At 41.5% G+C, this 20,258-nt stretch overlaps 1 protein-coding gene and 1 non-coding gene across 5 annotated transcripts in view; one reads left to right on the top strand and one right to left on the bottom strand.

Annotated features, from left to right (window-relative positions):
• Positions 1-20,258, bottom strand: part of LOC101419820 (signal-regulatory protein beta-1-like) — an 89,461-nt gene that overhangs the window by 32,382 nt on the left and 36,821 nt on the right. The gene's annotated exons all lie outside the window — the stretch shown is intronic.
• On the top strand, positions 8,690-8,796 carry LOC111762251 (U6 spliceosomal RNA). The gene has a single exon (XR_002795414.2). It is a non-coding gene; the product is annotated as a U6 spliceosomal RNA (small nuclear RNA).

The raw sequence follows: 20,258 nt of genomic DNA, 5'->3' as shown, positions 1-20,258 counted from the left end.
TCCCATTAGTCTAAGATTAACTCCAAAGTAGCCCAGGGTCTGGGTTTCCCACTGTGGAATCTGGCCCCACACAGGATTTGGGGGCCCCCAGGTACCCACTTCCTGACACCAATCTTGGTACCAATCATATGAGGCAAGTTCCTACAGATGCACTGTCCTAGTCAGACTAGGGTCCTGGGGACCTTGGAGAGTAGAATGGCAAAGCCTATTGCACTTCCTTTGTTGAAGAGATGATGGGCATTTCAGGGCCAACTTCACCAAGCTAAGACTTGGATACAAGGGTCAGAAAATGGCAGGCAGTAGGTAAAGCCTGGATCATGGTAGGAGCTATGAAGACTCATACCTCCATACTAGAGGCCAAGCCCCAGTTGTGCATATGTTGGGTATGAGTGTAAGGGCAGAGGACAGAGGTAGCCAGAACAGTGTCCCCAAGACCTCATTCACCTTCACTGCAGGTGGGGGCAGAGACAAGCAGGAGACCCTGACCTTAAGGCTGGGCAGGATCAGTTGGAAGACCCAGCTTCAAGAACGACCCAACCTTCCTGGTCACACTTACACCCAGGGAGAGATGAAAGATGTGGAGGACTTCCAGGAAGATGCTGGGCTAGAAAGATACAAGACTCTCTTCTCTCCCAGAAAAATAGCTAGAGAACATTCTGAAATGGCCTGGAAAAAAATCTTCTAGGGTTTAGGACAACAGATCAAGGCTCAACACCACCCAGAAGAGAGAGGGAAAAAGTAAAAGAATCACAATGGCAAAACTGTGAGTTAAAAGCTACAGCTGCTACTGCCAGCATCTTCCCTCTGGGCCAGCTACAGCAGAGGGGGTTCCAGGGATCCAATGGCCCAAGAAAGGGTAGAGAGAGGGACACAGCCTAAGACTGACTCAGCGTTTCACCCACAAATTTGGTCTGCTGGTCCCACAAGCCCTTCCAGGCTGGGTGAGGCCACGCCACTGTTAGCCTGGGGAGCCCTCGGGACTAAGGAGATCTGGAAGTAAAGAGACTGGGACTAACTGGGCCTGATTGTTAAGGATGCAGAGAGGAGTGGAATTATTTCCTTCCTGGGAAAAGGGAGGGGGCTGCCAGGAAGGCTGAAGAACTGTCTCTGAGAAAGTTGGAATTACTAGGCTCTTCACCTCAAGGCAGGAATGTCTATCACATTGATCCCATCAGTGTTTCAGCATACACAGTTCGATGTGGCATTGAACTGAGAGAGCTGTCAAAGAGAACCATCTGCTGGCAGACCAAGGAAGTACATGTGAGAAAATGGAAGGAAGGAAGGAAGAGAAGTTTTTTCTGGCCTTTATAGCCTCCATCCCGAAGGGTCTAGGAAGCAGGTCTGCAACCCATTACTGGGTACAGAGTCCAGTTTTGAGCAACTAACAAGGACAATCCTAATGATCCAGGTTGAACCAAAAATCAAAGAGGAGAAGTAATACATGATCTCCTATCACTAAATCCCTACAAAAGAGAGAGAAATTGAGCATCTGAGTAAACTACCATCCTAATCAGATGTCTCAAAATCAGCAAAAAATTATGAGCCATACTAAGAAAATGGAAAACATGGACCCAGAAGAGGAATATACCAAAGCCCCAGAAGAGATGCAGGATTTGAGAAAACTTATTAATAAGATGCATACAAATTTCCAAAATCAAGTTAATGAGTTGAAGTCTCTCAAGTGCAAGAGTGGTGACTGGTGAAGAAGGATGGTCCAACGATGGGCCCTTGATACTGATGACTATGCTTATGAGCCTGTGTGCTTGAGCTTTCAACTTGGCCTAGTGTTGCAGGGTGCCTAAAGTTACCTCCTAAGGTCCTCCATGTTGCTCAAATGTGGCCACTCTCTAAGCCAAACTCAACATACAGATGCATTACCTTCCCCCCAGTGTGGGATATGACTCTCAGGGATAAGTCTCCCTGGTGCTGAGGGAGTACTACCAAGCACCAGCTGGCGATGCAACTAGGAAAAGACCTTGAATAAAAGAGGTAAATGGTAAAATAAAATGAGTTTATATGGCTAAGAGACTTCAAAATGTGTCAGAAAGTCATCAGAGGGGTCATGCTTATGCATGTCTCAGCAGGATCTCAGAGATAGCCAAAGTATATACAACCCCAGGCAGTGGTACTCCTGAGGACTACAGGTCCTATGGTCATGGTAGATGGCTCGAGAGTTCAGTCCCTTGCCAGTGGACCTACTTTGGAATTTGTGCTCCTGAGTGTGATGGAGTTGGACTCATATGTGACTTCTCTACACATGCCTCTTCTGTCCCTTTAATTGAACCTGTGGTTGCACTGGGGTTGGTGTATGCCCAGGAGACTTAAATCTCTGGACTGTCCAAGTGCCAGCTAGGGCCTCTAGTTCATTGGACTTACCCAGGTCAGCTGACAGGGAGGTGAGGATGGACAACCACCACACTGGGGAACCAAGGGAGAGTCTATACTGCAGGCATGAGAGTCCCATTCACCAGCCATGTGGGATCAAAGCCCCCCTTGATTGAGAGGTGGGCGTGGGCATCACCATCCCAGGGTCCTCAGAAGGGAGGAATAAATTATGTATTAGAGTGGACTTACTGGTATTCTACTATAGAATTATTGTGACTCTAGAAATGGAAGAAATTATATCATTGATGTAGAGACAGTGGCCATGGGAGTTGCTGAAGGCAGGGAGAGGGAAAAGGAGGTGTGATATAGAGGCATTTTTGGGACTTGGAGTTGTCCTGAATGATATTACGGGACAGATCTGGGACATTATATATCCTACCATAACTCCATGAATGGACTGGGAGAGAGTATAAACTACAATGTAAACTATAATCCCTGCTGTATAGCAGTGCTCCCAAATGTATTCATCAAATGCAATGACTGTACTACACTAATGAAAGAAGTTGTTGATGTGGGGAAAATGGGGATTGTGGGGAATGGGGCATATGGGAGCCTTCTATTTTTTAATGTAACATTTTGTATAATCTATGTATCTTCTAAAAATAAATAAAAAAACAGTAATGGGGGAAAAAACTGTCCCAATAATGAAAAGTCCAGGACTAGATGGCTTCAAAGGTAAATTCTACCAAGTATTTTGAAAAGAATTAACACCAATCCTGTTTAAACTCTTCCAAAAAATTGAAGAGGGAAAATTACCCAACACATTTTATGAAGCCAACATCACCCTAATACCAAAGCCAGATATAGACACCACAAGAAAAGAAAATTACGGACCAACCTCTCTAATGAACATAGATGAAAAAATTCTCAACAAAATACTTGCAAATCAAATCCAACAGGATATCAAAAGACTTAGACAGCACAACCAAGTGGGATTTATTACTTGTATGCAAGGCTGTCTCAACATAAGAAAATCAATCAATGTAATACACCACAATAACCAATTGAAGGAAAAAGCCACATGATGATCTCGATGGATAAAAAAGGCATTTGACAAAATCCAGCATCCTTTCTTGATAAAAACACTTCAAATGATAACAATAGAAGGGCAATTCCTCAATATGATAAAAGGCATATATGAAAAACCCACAGCCAACAATCCTACTCAATGAGCAAAGTTTGAAAGCTTTCCCTCTAAGACTGGGAACAAGACAAGGATGGGCACTGGCATCACTGTTATTCAACATTGTACTAGAAGTTCTAGCTAGAGTAATTACACATAAATAAATAAATAATAAATAAATGCCATCCAAATAAGGGAAGAGGAAGTAAAGCTCTCACTATTCATGGATAACATGATCCTATATTTAGAAAATTCTGAACAAACCTACTTAAGCTAAAAAACGTGCTCAGCAAAATGGCAGGATACAAGATCAACACGCAAAATCAGTAATGTTTCCCTACACTAGTATTGAACAATCTGAGGAGGAAATCAGGGGGGAAATTTCATTTACAATAGCAAGAAAAAAGACTCAAATAAATAGGAATCAATATAACCAAAGAAGTACAGAACCTATATGCAGAGAATTACAATACAGTGCTAAAAGAAATCAATGAAGACCTAAACAAACAGAAAGACATTCTGTGTTCATGGATTGGAAGACCAATCCATGGATTGGTGAAGATGTCAATCTTACCCAAACTGATTTATACATTCAAAGCAATACCAATCAAAATTCCAACAGTCTACTTTATAGAAATAGAAAAGACAATTATCAAATTCATTCAGAAGGAAAGTGCCCCAAATAGGCAAATGCATTCTAAAAAAAAAAAGAGCAACACGGGAGGGATTTCACAGCCTGACCTTGAAACATATTACAAAGGTACACTGGTCAAAACAGCATGGTTCTGGCATAAAGACAGACATATCAATCAGTGAAACAGAATTGAAAGTCCAGAAATAAACCCTCACCTCTACAGTCAATTGGTTTGACAAACCTACCAAGTCCATGTTAAACAAACCAAACAGTCTCTTCAACAGATGGTGCTGGGAGAACTAAATATCTATAACCAAAAGAATGAAAGAGAACCCCTATCTCACTCCCTACACAAGAATCTACCCAAAATGGATCAAAGACCTAAATATAAAAGTTAGGACCATAAAACTACTAAAAGAAAATGTAGGGAAACATCTTAAAGATCTTGTGGTAGGTGGTAGTGTCTTGGACCTTATACCCAAACCATGAGCAACAAAAGAAAAAATAGATAAATGGGACCTCCTCAAAATTAAACCCTTTTGCACATCAAAGGACTTTGTGAAAAGGGTGAAAAGGAAGCCCATACAATGGGAAAAAATGTTTGGAAATCACTTGTCCAAAAAAAGTTTAATATCCATGATATATAAAGAGATGTTACAACTCAACAATAAAAAGACAAACAACCTGATTTAAAAATGGGCAAAAGAATAGGATAGACATTTGTCCAAAGAAGAAATATAAATGGCAAAAAAAGAGAAAAAATGTTCATCATCACTAATGATTAGGGAAATGAACATCAAAACTACAATGAGATGTCATTTCACACCTATCAGAATGAACACTATTAAAAAGACAGGAACTACAAGTGTTGAGAATACAACTACAAGGATGTAGAGAATAGGAATGCTTATTCCCTGTAGATGGGAATGCAGAATGATACAACCACTGTGGAGGACTGTTGGCAGTTCATAAAGAAGTTGAATGTAGATTTACCATGTGACCCTGGTATATACCACTACAGGGTATATACCCAGAAGAACTGAAAGCAGCGACAAAAGTAGACATCTGCACAGTAATGTTCATAGCAGCATTATTCATGATTGCCAAAAGTTGGAAACAACCCAGGGGTTCATCCCATCAATGAACAGATAATCAATCTGTGGTGTATTCACATGATGGAATATTACGCAGCTGTAAGAAGAAATGAAGTTGTAAAGCATATGACAACATGGGTGAAGTTGGAGGACATTCTGTTGAGTGAAGCAAGCCAGACACAAAAGGACAAATACTGCATGATAGCGCTACTATGAAATAAATATATTGTGGAACATATTGTATAATTCCATGTATATAAAATGTAAGTATAAATCAAGTTATAAAGATGAAATCTGAGTGGTTATGTAGGGCTTAGAGAAGGCATAATAAGGGGTGAGGAGTTTTTCTTTTTGGAGTAATTAGGTAATTCTAAAATTTGTGTGATGATAAAAGCACAATATTGTGATTATACTGGGAGCCATTGATTATACACTTTAGAGGGACTGTATGGTATGTGAATATATCTCAATAAAACTGCTTAATAAACAAATAAATAATTGTGGAAGAACAGCTAGAAATGGCAGCTGTGTGCAGTAGGTGAGACATAGAGAGATTGGGAGATAGGGAATTTTCTTGTCTGGTTTTTGTTTATTATTATTATTTATTATTGAAGTAGTGAAAATGCTCTGAAATGATTTGAAGTGATGAATGCACAACAACATGATTTCACCAAATACCACTGAGTGTATACTTTGGATGAATTGTATGCTTTATTAATATATATCAAGAAAATTGATTTGCTAAAAAGAAAACAAAGACATGGAAAGAGGTAATCATTTTAAGTTCTCTAAAACTGAGAGGGTGTATCAATAAATCTAGAAGCAGAAGTATGAAGTATTACAAATTATCCCATGTTTTTTGCTACTCCTCACCAACTGCCCAGGAAAGTGACTGGTGGGGCCCGAGGCAGGGCAAAAGTAATGTGAAAATAAAATATTTATTCTTGGTGCTTACAACCGAGCACCTCCCGAGGAATCAGACTTTGTTAAAAGGTAGGGCACTTTTCCTTTTTTTAACAGATTAATTTGGTGGATTTAGGCCTGAAATTTTAGAATAAGAGATTGGTAGGTTGAGCTACTGATTTAATAGTGGGGTGAGGGGGTGGCAGATGGCGAAGTACAGGCGCAAGTTAGAGAGGAGTGAAGATGATGGTAGAATCTGTGCTTTGAGCAGCGGGCTGCCTCCCTACCAACTCCAATCCTTCAGTAAAGATCTACTAAACTCAGTGATGCTTATTTGAGTGGAAAATTTTTGTGGAAATCATGAGAGGAGTTGAGTTTCATATTTAGGTTGACTAGGGCCATACAGAGATACCCTGCATGTTTGAGGAAAGCGGGAATCCCGGGATCTAGGAGATGAGCTAAAAATTCTCCTTCCCCTATCCCATTTCTCCCCCTACTGGTGACAGAAGGTGGTGATTCTGGGGAAAGGATAGGGAAGAGGATGGAAGTGGGGGAAGTGTATGTTTGAGAAGAGTAAAAATTAAGCTAGCGGGCTTAGGAATCAGATTTGTAGGTTTGAATTCCACCTCTACGAGTTCTTAGCTGTGAGACTTTGGAGAAGTTATGTAACTTCTCTGTTTCCTGAGTTCCGTCAACTCTGAAATGGAGCTAAAAATCCTACCAACCTCATAGGGTGGTCATGGGCACAAAATGGATTAATATATACAAATTGCTTTGCACTGTAGCTGGCTATCCCAATGAGTTTGATATTATTGTTATTATTAGGTAGTGTTTTGGTAAAAGCCTTAAAAGACAGATCCTCCGCCCTCAAGTATTTATGATGCAATGTGACAGCATTGGCTAAGGGCTGGGGGAAGAACGGGGCCCATGATGATGGCCATGGGCCCAGCCCTGTGACCACAAGATCATTGTCAGAACAAAGTGGTAGTGTGTAGCTATTGGGGGCATCGTTATGGCCAGGGTAATGAGCATTTCAATATATGTCTAGAGAGGCTCATAAAAAACGTGTTCCATATCTTGTCTCATGCTGAGATGGGAAGGAAGAAAATGCTCCCAAATGGAATTCTGTATGAACAGTGAGATTGGATGGGTGGGTGAAGGGGAAGAACACCTTCCAGAGGTATACAGGAAACGTGCATTTGTAGAACAGGCTGCACTGACCTGTGAGTCCCAGTGGCAAAGACAGGGATGGGCACAGCCAACATGGGTTGGGAGACAGGGATGAACATCCCCTGCTCTGCCCTAATATCTGCCACGGAGAGGCCCCTTCATACTCTGGTGGGAGAGAAGCTCTGCCTTCCCGGTGTCAGAGGAGGGGCAGAGTTGTGGGAGGGAATTGCCATGTGACTGTGAGAGTCCTCAATTGTGAAAGAGGACTCAGCTACGATTGCACAGCTGAAATGTTGCTGACATCAGTGTTTGAGGAAGGACCCTGGACAGTACAGAGGTCCTCTTCCCTGTGCCTGCACTCTGTCCCAGGGCCTCTCATCCCATCTGAGGTGCCCCATGGCCCTTCCTCATTTGAGAGTCTACAACCAAGAGGTGGTTGTGGCTGAAGACTGAGCCTGGGGCTTCAGAAACCAAAAGCTCGGAGAATGACAAGTTTGAGGCCTTGCCCTATCACTCCCAAAAGAGCAAGAGGATTCTAGAGGACCGGGTCTTTATGGGGTTGAAACCAAATCCATAATATAAAGTGGCAAAACTGTACTCAGATACAAACTCCAATGTAGGACTCTGAATTTCTTGGAAGAAATCTCTCCTCTCTTTCTAGTAGAAGAAATGGATTTAGTTAAATAAGGATGTGGCTTGGAGGGGGTCATTTGAAAAAGGGTGATAGGAGGAAAGCATGATGAGCAGACTTCCTCGGGACGTCTATTTCTCTCTAACTTTTCAGAGCCTCAGTGTTTTTTAACGTGTAATGACCAGGGATTTTAGTGGTACCTAGTGGGAAAGAATAGTGAAAAGTTTCTTTACTCCATTGTTACAAAAGTATGGGTTTCCCGAGCTTTCTCTTTGTTTTCTTTTTTTTTTCAAAGATTTATTTATTTATTTCTCTCCCCTTCCCCCCCACCCTGGTTGTCTGTTCTCTGTGTCTATTTGCCACGTCTTCTTTGTCCGCTTCTGTTGCTGTCAGTGGCACAGGAATCTGTGTTTCTTTTTTGTTGCGTCATCTTGTGTCAGCTTTCCATGTGTGCAGCACCATTCCTGGGCAGGCTGCACTTTCTTTTGCGCTGGGCGGCTCTCCTTACAGGGCGCACTAGTTGCGCGTGGGGCTCCCCTACATGGGGGACACCCCTGCATGGCACGGCACTCCTTGTGCGCATCAGCACTGTGCATGGGTCAGCAGCACATATGTCAAGGAGGCCCGGGGTTTGAACCACGGACCTCCCATGTGGTAGACGGATGCCCTAACCACTGGGCCAAGTCCGCCACCCCTCTTTGTTTTCTATTTCCAATCAAATTTTAGAAATATTTTGAAAAACTACTATGGTGCTCGCTTCGGCAGCACATATACTAAAATTGGAATGATACAGAGAAGATTAGCATGGCTCCTGAGCAAGGATGACACGCAAATTCGTGAAGTGTTCCATATTTTTTTGGCCTAAGTTTGTCTTTGTACTTAGAAAATAAAGTCATTGCTTAACTGAAAAAAAAAAAGAAAAAAGTTTGTCTTTGTACTTAGAAAAACTACTGTGTAAATTTATCTAAATGTCTAACAATTGTATTTAAATTTTTTATGTAAATGAGCCCTCCACATTTTGCTTCAATATCATTTGAAAGCATTTAATCAAAGCATTCAGCTTTTGAATCTTTTAAGTGAATTGCAACCCACAATACCCCAAAGATTTTCTTGAATTCAATTAAACATTCAGACTCACAATACTACCATAGTCCATATGTGACACCAGTCCACTCAGAAGGGTACAGGATAGAGACAAATGAAACAATAGTGGCCTCAGTGGCAAATAACAATGGAAGTCCAACCTTGCAGCTAGCCTGAGGTCTTGACACTGGTTAGAAGAAGAAAAAGAACATCAGCCAGGCCAGAAATTTAACAGAGAGATTTGGGAACTGAGGCAATTAATGTGGGACTTCATAAGATTCCATGTTTCCTTGGCAATCTGGAAGTCTGTGTACAAGCACAGTGCTGCACATGTGATCAGGAAAGACTGGGGTAGCTCTGGCAAGTTATTCATCCCTTAAGATGCAAGGTCCTAAGCAAGAAGAACGTGAAATCTAGAACAGATGGGCAAACTACCTCAATTTTGAAAGCATTCCCTGAGCGTTCCTTTCATGGGCTTAACCATGAGTCTTTCTTTGGTCAATGAAATATTAACAGACATTACACAAGCAGAGATTTGAAGTGTGTTTGCACATTTGATCTTGGTCTTCTGTGCTCCTGCCTCTCACCTTAAGAAGAACATATTAAGGACATATGGAGCAGAACTAGACTCAGCTTAAAACCATAGCTAGCTGATCTCAGACTAATCAGTCAAACTCTAACCAACCTGCATATGTGTGAGCAAGAAATATATGCATATTATGGTATACCATTGAATTTTTTGTCATGATTATGCATCAGTAACTTACTAATACAGTAATTGGTACCTAGAAGTGGGCTACTGTCAAATGAAAACCTAAAATATATGGCAGTGGCTTTGGGACCACGTTGTAGGCAGTAAATAAACTGTTATTTGAAGCTGGAAAATCAGCAAGCTGTGAATGTAGTGGCAAGGCATTTGACAAAATTGTTCCCTGTGATAATCTGGAAGGCAGAAATTATACCTAATGAATTTCTGAAATTCAATGTTTATATTTTTCATGTGAGGGACATTGTTGTAGAAGTTGAGAGAGGTTCAATTATTTGTGTACAGAAAGGCCAGGACTCAGAAATAATTTTGAGAAGGGAAAAAAAGATTTATTTATGACCGGCCGGCTCAGAGCTTCTCATTCAAAATCCGAGCCCCAAATAGAATTTTGGGTCCTTTTTATAAGACGATATAAGGGTGGGGAGTCAAATGGTGCTTTTGTGAAAGAAAACAACTTTTCTTTGTTAGTTAAGTGTTGGTCTGAGTGCCAGATAGGTTTTGAATTAATGTATCCCCCCACATTCCAGGTAAGCTTTTAGCATGGATTTCATACATTCCATGTAAGCTTTTAGCACATTTGTTTTGCATTTTTCCTGAATATTTAAGGTTTATAGAGTTTGCATTACTAAATTATTTTCCAGGACTGGAGTCTTGCCATGGTTACAAAGGGCAGGGCTGCAGCTTCTCACTGTCCCACACATATAGTTCAGGACACATACAGCTCAGGTTATCTACGAAGAGATGAACAGCCTCCCACCCATAGCCCACATCAACATGTGAGTGTTTCCGAACAAGAGGATAAATTATATTAATTTAGCTTATTTTTCAGCAAATAGTCACTCCCTCTCCACAACTCCATAGAAAACTATACTTCTCTATCTCATTTTTATTGGATTCAGCCATGTGACCTGCTTTAGCCAAAGGAATTTTGATGAATGTGACACAAGTAGAGGTTAGGGGATATGTCACGAGTCAATGGCACAAGGTGACATAGAGGGACATGAACTAAACCTGAACTTACCAGCAACTTGGAGGAAAATCAAACCAATCCCAGCCTAGATCAGTAGAATTCTAACCAATTTATCAATGTGTGATGGAGCAAAAAATGTTCATTGTCACATGCCACTGAGATTTTGTGGTTGCTTATTATAAAGCAATAGCTAATTAGGAAGAGGATTTGGCTCCACAGATAGAGCATCCGCCTACCACATGGGAGGTTCGGGGTTCAAACCCCGTGCCTCCTGACCCATGTGGTGAGCTGGCCCATGCACAGTGCTGATGCACACGAGGAATGCCATGCCATGCAGGGGTGTCCCCCACATAGGGAAACCCCACGCACAAGGAGTGCACCCCGTAAGGAAAGCTGCCCCATGCAAAAAAAAGTGCAGCTTATCCAGGAGTGGTGCCACAAACAAGGAGAGCTAACGCAGCAAGATGACATAACAAAAGAGACGCAGATTCCCAGTGCCACTGACAAGAATACAAGCAGACACAGAGCACAAGGCGAATGGACACAGAGAGCAAACAACTGGGCGGGGGGAAAGAGAAATAAAATTTTAAAAAAAGAAAGCAATAGCTAATTAACACAGTAACCTATTACTATAGAAGGGTGCTAGTCTCAGACCTTTGTTTTCTACCCTCAGCCTTCACTCACTCAATTAACAATCACTCTGTATGTTAATGCCTCCCAACTTTGTATCTCTAGCCCATGCCTTTCCCCCATTCTCCAGATTTGCATCCAACTTCCTACTCAACATCTCCATTTAAATATTGAAAAGTCACCATAAACTCAACATGTTCAAAAATAAACTCATTATTTCCTCATGCAAATGATCTCCATGTGCAGCCCTTCATAAATCACTTGATGGCAATGTATTCCAGTAACTCTCAGGCCAAAAATATCCAGGATATTCATGACTTCTCTCTCTCTCTTACTCTACACGTCAACAAATCCTATAGGCCCCAGATTTAAAATAGGGCCAAGAAAATACAACTTCTGCTTAGGATACAGAAAGCCAGAAAGAGCAGCAACTCCACTCCTCCAACAAAAAGTAAAAGCCAGGGGAGGGAAGCCAAGATGGCGGCAGAGTAAAGAGCAACTAGTGTCAGCTCATGCTTCAGGGCAGTTAGCAATTACCCAGAGCACCTGTTTGGGTGCCCCAGGAGACCAGAACAGCATCCTGCAACATCCTTGAAAGTATGGAATGGAGGAGGTAGGCTCATCTGCAGAGAAGATTCATGACTAGAGCCTTCCACGCCACGGAGGTCGGTGCCCATGGCGCAAGCTGCCTCAGGAGCTATTCCTTCTCTGGAGCTGGAAGCTCCATCTCCAAAAAATGGGGGAGGAAGACATGGTGTGGCACAGACTTCAGCTACTGATTAGTCAATTTGGCGGCCTAAAGTATAATCCTAAGAACTACTAAACTTTGAGCCTGTCCAGGTCAGAAGGAGGCTGGTAACCCCCATTTTGGCTCTGCCCCCAGCATGAGAGGAAGCTGGGCTGACTGAAAATCACAGTGCTGGTAGGGACCAGCTTCCTTCCACCCAGATCAGATTGCAGGCCTAGCCTAAACTCTGGCCCCACCTCCAGCAGGGAGGAAGCTGAAGGGACCTGCAGCACTTCTCTGGGAAGCTGCAAACTGCGCTGCAAAAGCCGGTGCCCATCCTACTCTAGTGGTGCAAGCTGCCTCAGGAGCTATTCCATGGCTGGGGTTGGATGCTCCATTTCCCATAAATGGGGGAGGAAGAGACAGTTGTCCACCAACCTCAGCTACTGATTGGTGGACTTGACTGGCTAAATTATAATCCTAGAAACAGCAGGGTTTAGCCTGTCCAAGTTGGAAAGAGGCCAGTAGCCACCATTTTGACTCTGCCCCTCACATGAGGGGAAGGCTGGCTGACAAAATCCAGTGAAGTTAGGGACTGATTTCTTTCCACTAAAATTGAACTACAACCCCAACCTAGGATTCAATCCCACCTCCAGCAGAGGAAGCTGGCAGGATGTGACCAGGCTCTCCAGGCAGCTGCAGGTGCTCTCCACTGGCACAGACTGAATAGTCAGTCACCTAGGGCTGTATCCCTGCACCCCAATAGGATAGGAAAGGAGCTGGTTATCCTCAGTCTCTCTGGGCAACTGAAAGCATTTTCAGCCACACAAACTGAATTGTTGAGTGTCTTCAAATCCATCCGCACCTCTGTCCCCTCATAGGATAGATAGGAGGGGGCTGGTGTTCCCTCCACCTCTCAGGGCAACTGCAGGCACTTTGGGCCTGCACAAACCTGACCATTGGGCACCTGTGGCTCCACACCCATCCCTAATAAGACAAGAGATGGACTGTGTTTGCCCAGCATCTCTGGATAACTGCAGGTGCTTTTGGCCCACATAGCCTGTACTGGTGTGTACTTATGGATCCACCTCACACCCCAATAGGCAAAAAGGGAGCTAGTGTTTCCACACCCTTTCCAGGCAATGGCAGACACTTTGGCCTGCATGGACTGCACTGTTGGGTGCCTATGGATCTACCCCTACCCCCAATAGGATAGGAAGGGTCTAGCCTTTCCACATCCTGTCCAGACAATGGTGGGTACTTTCAGCCTACAGGGACTGAACTAGTAGGCATTGGTGGATCTGTTCCCACCCCCTAAAGGGCAGAAGGGACAGCAGTTCCTCAGCCTCTCAGGGCAACTTCAGGCATATTCAGCCCACATGGATTAGATTGCTGGGCACTCCAGAGGGTCCATTCCCACCCTGGCAGGGAAGGGGTCTGGTGCTAGGTCTATCTACCTGTGCAACTGTGGCCATTTTGGACCTGCATAGAATAGATTGTTGTCCATATTTGCAGCTCCATCCACACCCAGTGTAGGGGTGAAAGGGGTGTGAAGCTTCATCAGCCTCTTCAGGCAACTACAGAGAGTTGTGTCCTGCACAAATTGAATTATTATACATGGCTGGTGCTCTGTCCCTACCGCTGACAGAGGAGAAAGGTGGAATAAGCTTCATCAGTTCCTGAGGCAACATGGGCAGCCTCAGCCTCTATAGCTTACAGCACCAACTACATCCTTGACTCCCACTACACAACAAGCAAGGGAGAAGAGACAAGAAAGCCCTAAACTAAAGAGAGAAACTGCACCCAGAATAAAAACATCTGAGAGCAGCAAGAGAAAAGCAATGCACAACACATAAGGGATACTCCATAAGATTAAGTGACAATTTCTCATCAGAAACCATGGAGGCAAGAAGGCAGTGGTATGATATATTTAAGATACTGCAAGAGAAAAACTGACAGCTAAGAAATTTATGCCCAGTGAGATTATCTTTCAAAAATGAGGGTGAGATTAGAATATTCACAGATAAACAGAAACTGAGAGAGTTTATCACAAAAAGACCAGCTTTGCAGGAAATGCTAGGGAAGTGTTACAGCCTGAAAAGAAAAGACAGGAGAGAGAGGCTTGGAAGAGAGTCTAGAAATGATGACTATATCAGTAACGGTAACTAAAAGTGTGAAAAATAAAATGACAGATGAAACACAAAGATCAAAATAGATGAAATAAGAATAGCCTTATTTCAGTAATAACATCGAATGTTAATAGATTAAACTCCCCAATCAAAAGACACACACTGGCAGAATGGATAAAAAATATGAGTCATCTATATGCTATCTGCAAGAGACTCACCTTAGACCCAAAGATACCAATAGACTGAAAGTGAAGGGTTAGGGGAAAAAAAAGCTGGGGAAGCTATATTTATATCAGATTATACAGACTTTAAAAGCAAAACTGTTATTAGAGACAAGGAAGGACAGTGCATATTAATAAAAGGGATGATTCACCAGGAAGAAATAACAATCATAAATGTATATGCAACTAACCAGGATGCCCCAAGACACATGAGGCAAACACAGGCAAAATTGAAGGGAGAAATAGACATCTCTACAATAATAGTCAGAGACTTTAATACACCACTTTCAGCATTGGATAGAACATCTTGGCAGAGGATCAACAAAGAAACAGAGAGTTTGGATAATATGATAAATGGACTAAACCTAATAGACATATACAGTCTATTGCACCAAAAAAACAGGATATACATTTTTTCAAGTGCTCATGGATCTTTCTCCAGGATAGGCCATATGTTGGGTCATAAAGCAGATCTCAATAAGTTCAACAAAATTGAAACTATACAAAGCACTTTCTCTGACCATAATGGAATAAAGTTGGAAATCAACAAGGAGCAGGAAAAGGGAAATTTCACATATATATGGAGATTAAACAACATACTCTTAAATAATCAAGTGGGTCAAAGAAGATATTTCAAGAGAAATCAATAAATATCTCAAGAGGAATAACAATGAGAATACAACATATCAGAACCTATGAAATGCAGTGAAGGCAGTGTTGAGAGGAAAATTTATAGCCCTCAATGCTTACAATAAAAAAGAAGAAAGAGCTAAAATCAATTACTTAACTACACAGCTGGAGGAACTAGAAAAGGAACAGCAAACTAATCCCAAAGCAAGTAGAAGTAATGAAATAACAAAGATAGGAGCAGAAATAAATGAAAATGAGAACAACAACAACAAAAAAAACAACAATAGAGAGAATTAACAAAACGAAAAGTTGGTTCTTCGAGAAGATTAACAAAATTGAAAAACCCTTAGCTAGACTGCATAAGAAAAAAAGAGAAGGCCTTACTTTGGAATTTGTGCTTCTGAGGGTGATGGAGTTGGACTCAGATGTGACCTCCCTATGCATGCCTCTTCTGTCACTTTTACTGAACCTGAGGTTGGTGCTGGGGTTGGTATATGCTCAGGAGACTCAAGTCTCTGGATATCTATGTGACAGCTGGACCCTGAGCCTTAGGAGAGTTGCAACACCCACTTTCCAGTTCATTGGACTAACCCAGGTCAGCTAACAGGGAGGTGATGCTGGTCAACCACCACACCAGGGAACCAAGATTGTTGACACCTGCAAGCAGAAGAATTCCATCCATTAGCCCCCTCTTGATCTAGAGGTATAGTGGACATTGTCATCCCAGGGTCCTCAGGATGGAGGAATAAAATATACATTAGAGTTGGAAAAAAAGAAAAAGAGAGAGAAGATGCAAATAAATGAGATAAAAAATGAATATAGCTTATCATAGATTTCACCCATGTAGGTAAGCTGACACCTACATGGGTGAAATCTATGATAAGCTGGAGGTAAGTATTTGTACAAGGAAGGGATAAAATGGGGCATAGGGTTACCTTTGGTGGGGCTTTGCGGGCTTGAGGGGGGCTAGGGAAGGGAGGATGGGTAATATTGCCCAAGAAGTTGGGGGGAGGGTGGGGGAACATATGAACATAGGAAATTGTCAGGTATTTGGTTGAGAGTATAATGGTGAGAAAACTTTTTCAAAAATATAATAAGGAAGGTTACCTGTTTAAGACACTTAAAGGGGATAATCCAGCATAGGACAGGCTCCTAGGGAGTGTGTGAGTGCTCATTTTGCCATAGTGAATTATATCATTGGATAGAGACCCATAGAATGAGAGTGAAGGTATACCCACATATTGGGGAGGACTGATGATCTCAAATAGAGGGAACTGTATCTCTCAAAAGAAATGGTGGCTCCCAATGCATTAGGGCAGTTGAGTATGTGAAGCCCTCAACACTGTTGCAAATATCTCTGAACATGGCCCTTCAAGCAATGAAAATTGACTGTCACTGTGGGCCCTGAGGGGAGAGGAAAAGAGGTATTGAATAGATGGAATCAATGCAACTGTGTGGGCAATAGAAGTGTTCCATAAGATTACGAAAGGATGGATATAAGACATATCAAATTATACCAAAAATATATAGGGGCTGATAGGGTAAATCACAATGTAAAACATAAGATAACTAAAACTTTAGAAAATTGTATAGTCTAAAATATAAACCACAATGTAAACCCAAATGTTACCTTGTTTGAAAGCTATTTTCTCAATATCTGTACATCAGTTTCAGTAAATATAGTATGAATATGTAAAAAGATTATTGCTGTGGAAGGGAAAAGGGTTTTATGTTGGATGTATGGGAGCACTGTATATTGTATACATGAATTGCTGTGATCTAAAACTTTTGTGAAGATAAGCTTAAAAATTAGGGAAAAAAAAGAAAAAGAAAGGACATAGACACTGAGGAAAAGACGGAAGAAGTTGCCTTGTCAATTTGCATACAGTGCAACACTTATTGCAATTATGGAAGGCAAAATATCAAAAACAAAGGTTTTGCATTTTTTAATTTTTGATACTCCAATTTATTTTTACCTTAATTTTTCTAAATTAATATGTATTCTATATCTAACCTCTAAACTCATCACTATATTCCATTTTACTATTAATGGAATCTGGCAATATATTGGGCATCATTTTTCAGGAAGTTGTGGATCACAGAGAGGTTCAATAAAGGCAGGGGAGGAATACTGGTGAGGGATCTTACTGACAGGGGACACATAGTTGGCAGGGAGTTCTCCAGGGTACATAAAAATGTTTGAATATTTTCATAGTGGTTACAATTAAAAACAACAACTGAGGGAGTGCTGAGTTCCTAGCCAGGGGAATTCTATCACAGTCCCTAAAGGAACAGCAACAATCCCCCAAGTGCAACAGCAAAAACCAAAAAAAGAAGGAAGGTCCAACAACAAGCCCTTGATACTAACAATTATGCTTGTAAGCCTGTGCACCTGAAATAAGAACAAAGCCTAGACCTGCAGGGTGCCTAAGAGTTACCTCCTGAGAGCCTCCATGTTGCTCAAATGTGGAGTCTCAAAGCCAAACTCAGCATGTAAATGTGTTGCCTTCCCCCCAGCATGGGACATGACTACCGGGGATGAGCCTCCCTGGCACTGAGGGATTACTACCAAGTACCAGCTGATGATGTAACTAGAAAATGACCTTGAATAAAAGGGTCAACTTGGACCAGCAGAATATCTCAGTCTACATATAATAGCAGGAGTTAAAAATGCTTTTTGACCTGAATCAAAGGGGGAAATGGAAAGAACTAATGAGTTTATATGGCTATGAGTCTCCAAAAAGAGCCAGGAGGTTATCAGAGGGGTTGCCCTTATGCACAACTGAGCAGATTCCCAGAGACAGATAAAGTAGATACCACCCCAGGTATTGGTTCTTCTGAGGGCTACAGAGACCCACAGGTTCTATGGTCATGGCAGATGGAGTTCAGTGCCATGTCAGTTGGCCCTACTTTGGAGTTTGTGTTTCTGTGCGATGGAGCTGGACTCAGATGTGATCTTTGTCCACAAGCCTCTCCTGTTACTTTTAATGGATCTGTAGTTGGTCCTGGGGTTTAGTGTATACCCAGGGGACCTGAATCTCTGGACTGACCATGTGATAGCCAGGACCTGAGCCTCAACAGACTTACAACTCCTACACTCTGATTTATTGGACTTATTCCACTCAGCTAACATGAAGGTGAAGGTCAATCACCACACTAGGGAGTCAAGAGTGCCTACACTGAAAGCAGGAGAATTGCATCTATCATCCATGTGGAATCTAAACCCCCTCTTGATATAGATGTGGAGTGGACACAACAATTCTAAGGTCCACAGGATGGAGGAATAGAGTTTGGATTAGAGTGGACTTACTGATATTCTATTCATGAACTATTGTGATTAGTAATCAAAGAAAATGTGGCATTGGTGTGGAGAAAGTGGCCATGGTGGCTGCTGGGAGTAGGGAGTGGAAGGAAGGGATGTGATGTGGGGGCATTTTTGGAGGTTGGGGTGTCCTGGGTGGTGCATCAGGGACAGTTACCAGACATTGCATGTCATCCCATAGCCCCTTGGGTAGACTGTGGGAGAGTGTGGGTTATGGTGTGGACCATTGACCATGAGGCGCAGCGGTGCTCAGAGATATATCACCAAGTGCAATGAATGTCTCATGATGATGGAAGAGGTTGTTGTTATGGGGGGAGGAGTGGGGTTAGGGGGAGGAGTGGGGTGAGGGGTTTGGGGGGTATATGGGGACCTCATTTTTTTTAATGTAACATTAAAAAAATAAAGACAAAAAGAATGTGTGATACTACTACACCTTTCTTTTTGACTTCTAAACTCCAAAACTGTGAGACAATAATTTCCTATTATTTAGGCCAACCAGGCAAACTAAAGAAGTATGACTTACTCTTTGTATATCCTTACTGTTGTTCTATTTATTCAATAAATTGAATTCAGTAAGTTGAAAAAAAAGAAAAGAAAACAGGAACATTACTACTACCCCACAGAAATGAGAGATCATAAGAGGATACTATGAATAACTTCATGCCAAAAAACTGACAATGTAGACAAAATGAAAAATTCCTAGGAACACACAAACAACCTACACTGACCATAGAAGAAATAGAAGGCCTCAACAAACCAATCACAAGTAATGAGATTGAAACAGTCATCAAACAGTTACCCAAAATGAAAAGCACAGGACCAGACAGTTTCACAGATGAGTTCTACCAAGCATTCAAACAAGATTTAATACCAATCTTACTCAAGCTCTTCCAAAAAATTTAACAAGAAGGAATGCTAAGCTCATTCTATGAAGCCAATATCACCCTAATACCAAAGTCAGATAAAGATATTATGAAAAAAGAAAATTACAGACCCAATTCTCTAATGAATACAGATGCAAAAATCTTAAATAAAATACTTGCTAACTGAATCCAACAACACATTAAAAGAATTATTCATCATGATTAAGTGAGTTTTATACAAGGCATGCAAGGGTAATTTAACACAAGAAAATCAGTCAGCATAATACACCACATTAATAAATAAAAGAAGAAAAATCACATGGTCACATCAATTGATGCAGAAAAGGTATTTGGCAAAATGCAGCATCCTTTCTTGATAAAAATACTATAAAAGATAGGAATTGAAGGAAACTTTCTCAACATGATAAAGGCCGTATATGAAAAACCAACAGCTAACATTGTATTCAATGGTGAAAGACTGAAAGCTTTCCCAGTGAGATCAGGGACAAGACAGGGATGCCCACTGTCACCACTATTGTTCAATATAATGCTAGAGGTTCTCGCTAGAGCCATCAGGCAAGAAAAGGAAATAAAAGGCATCCAAATCAGAAAGGAAGAAGTAAAACTTTCACTATTTACAAATGATATCATCCTATATCTAGGAAGTCCAAAAAAACCTACCACAAAGCTGCTAGAGCAATAAACAATTTCAGTAGAGTGTCAGGATACAAGATCAATATGCAAAAATCCATGGTATTTCTATGCACTAGTAATGTGCAATCTGAGGAGGAAGGCAGGGAAAAAAATTCCATTTACAATAGCAACTAAAAGAATCAAATATTTAGAAATAAACTTAACCAAGGATATAAAGCACTTGTATTCAGAAAACTATAATGCAGTGCTAAAAGAAATAAAAAAGACCTAAATAATTGGAAGAATATTCCATGCTCATGGATTGGAAGACTAAATATCATTAT

This window comes from Dasypus novemcinctus, chromosome 24 (genome assembly GCF_030445035.2).
Source record: "Dasypus novemcinctus isolate mDasNov1 chromosome 24, mDasNov1.1.hap2, whole genome shotgun sequence".
NCBI classification, from domain to species: domain Eukaryota; kingdom Metazoa; phylum Chordata; class Mammalia; order Cingulata; family Dasypodidae; genus Dasypus; species Dasypus novemcinctus.
This window is presented reverse-complemented; position numbering and strand designations above follow the sequence as displayed.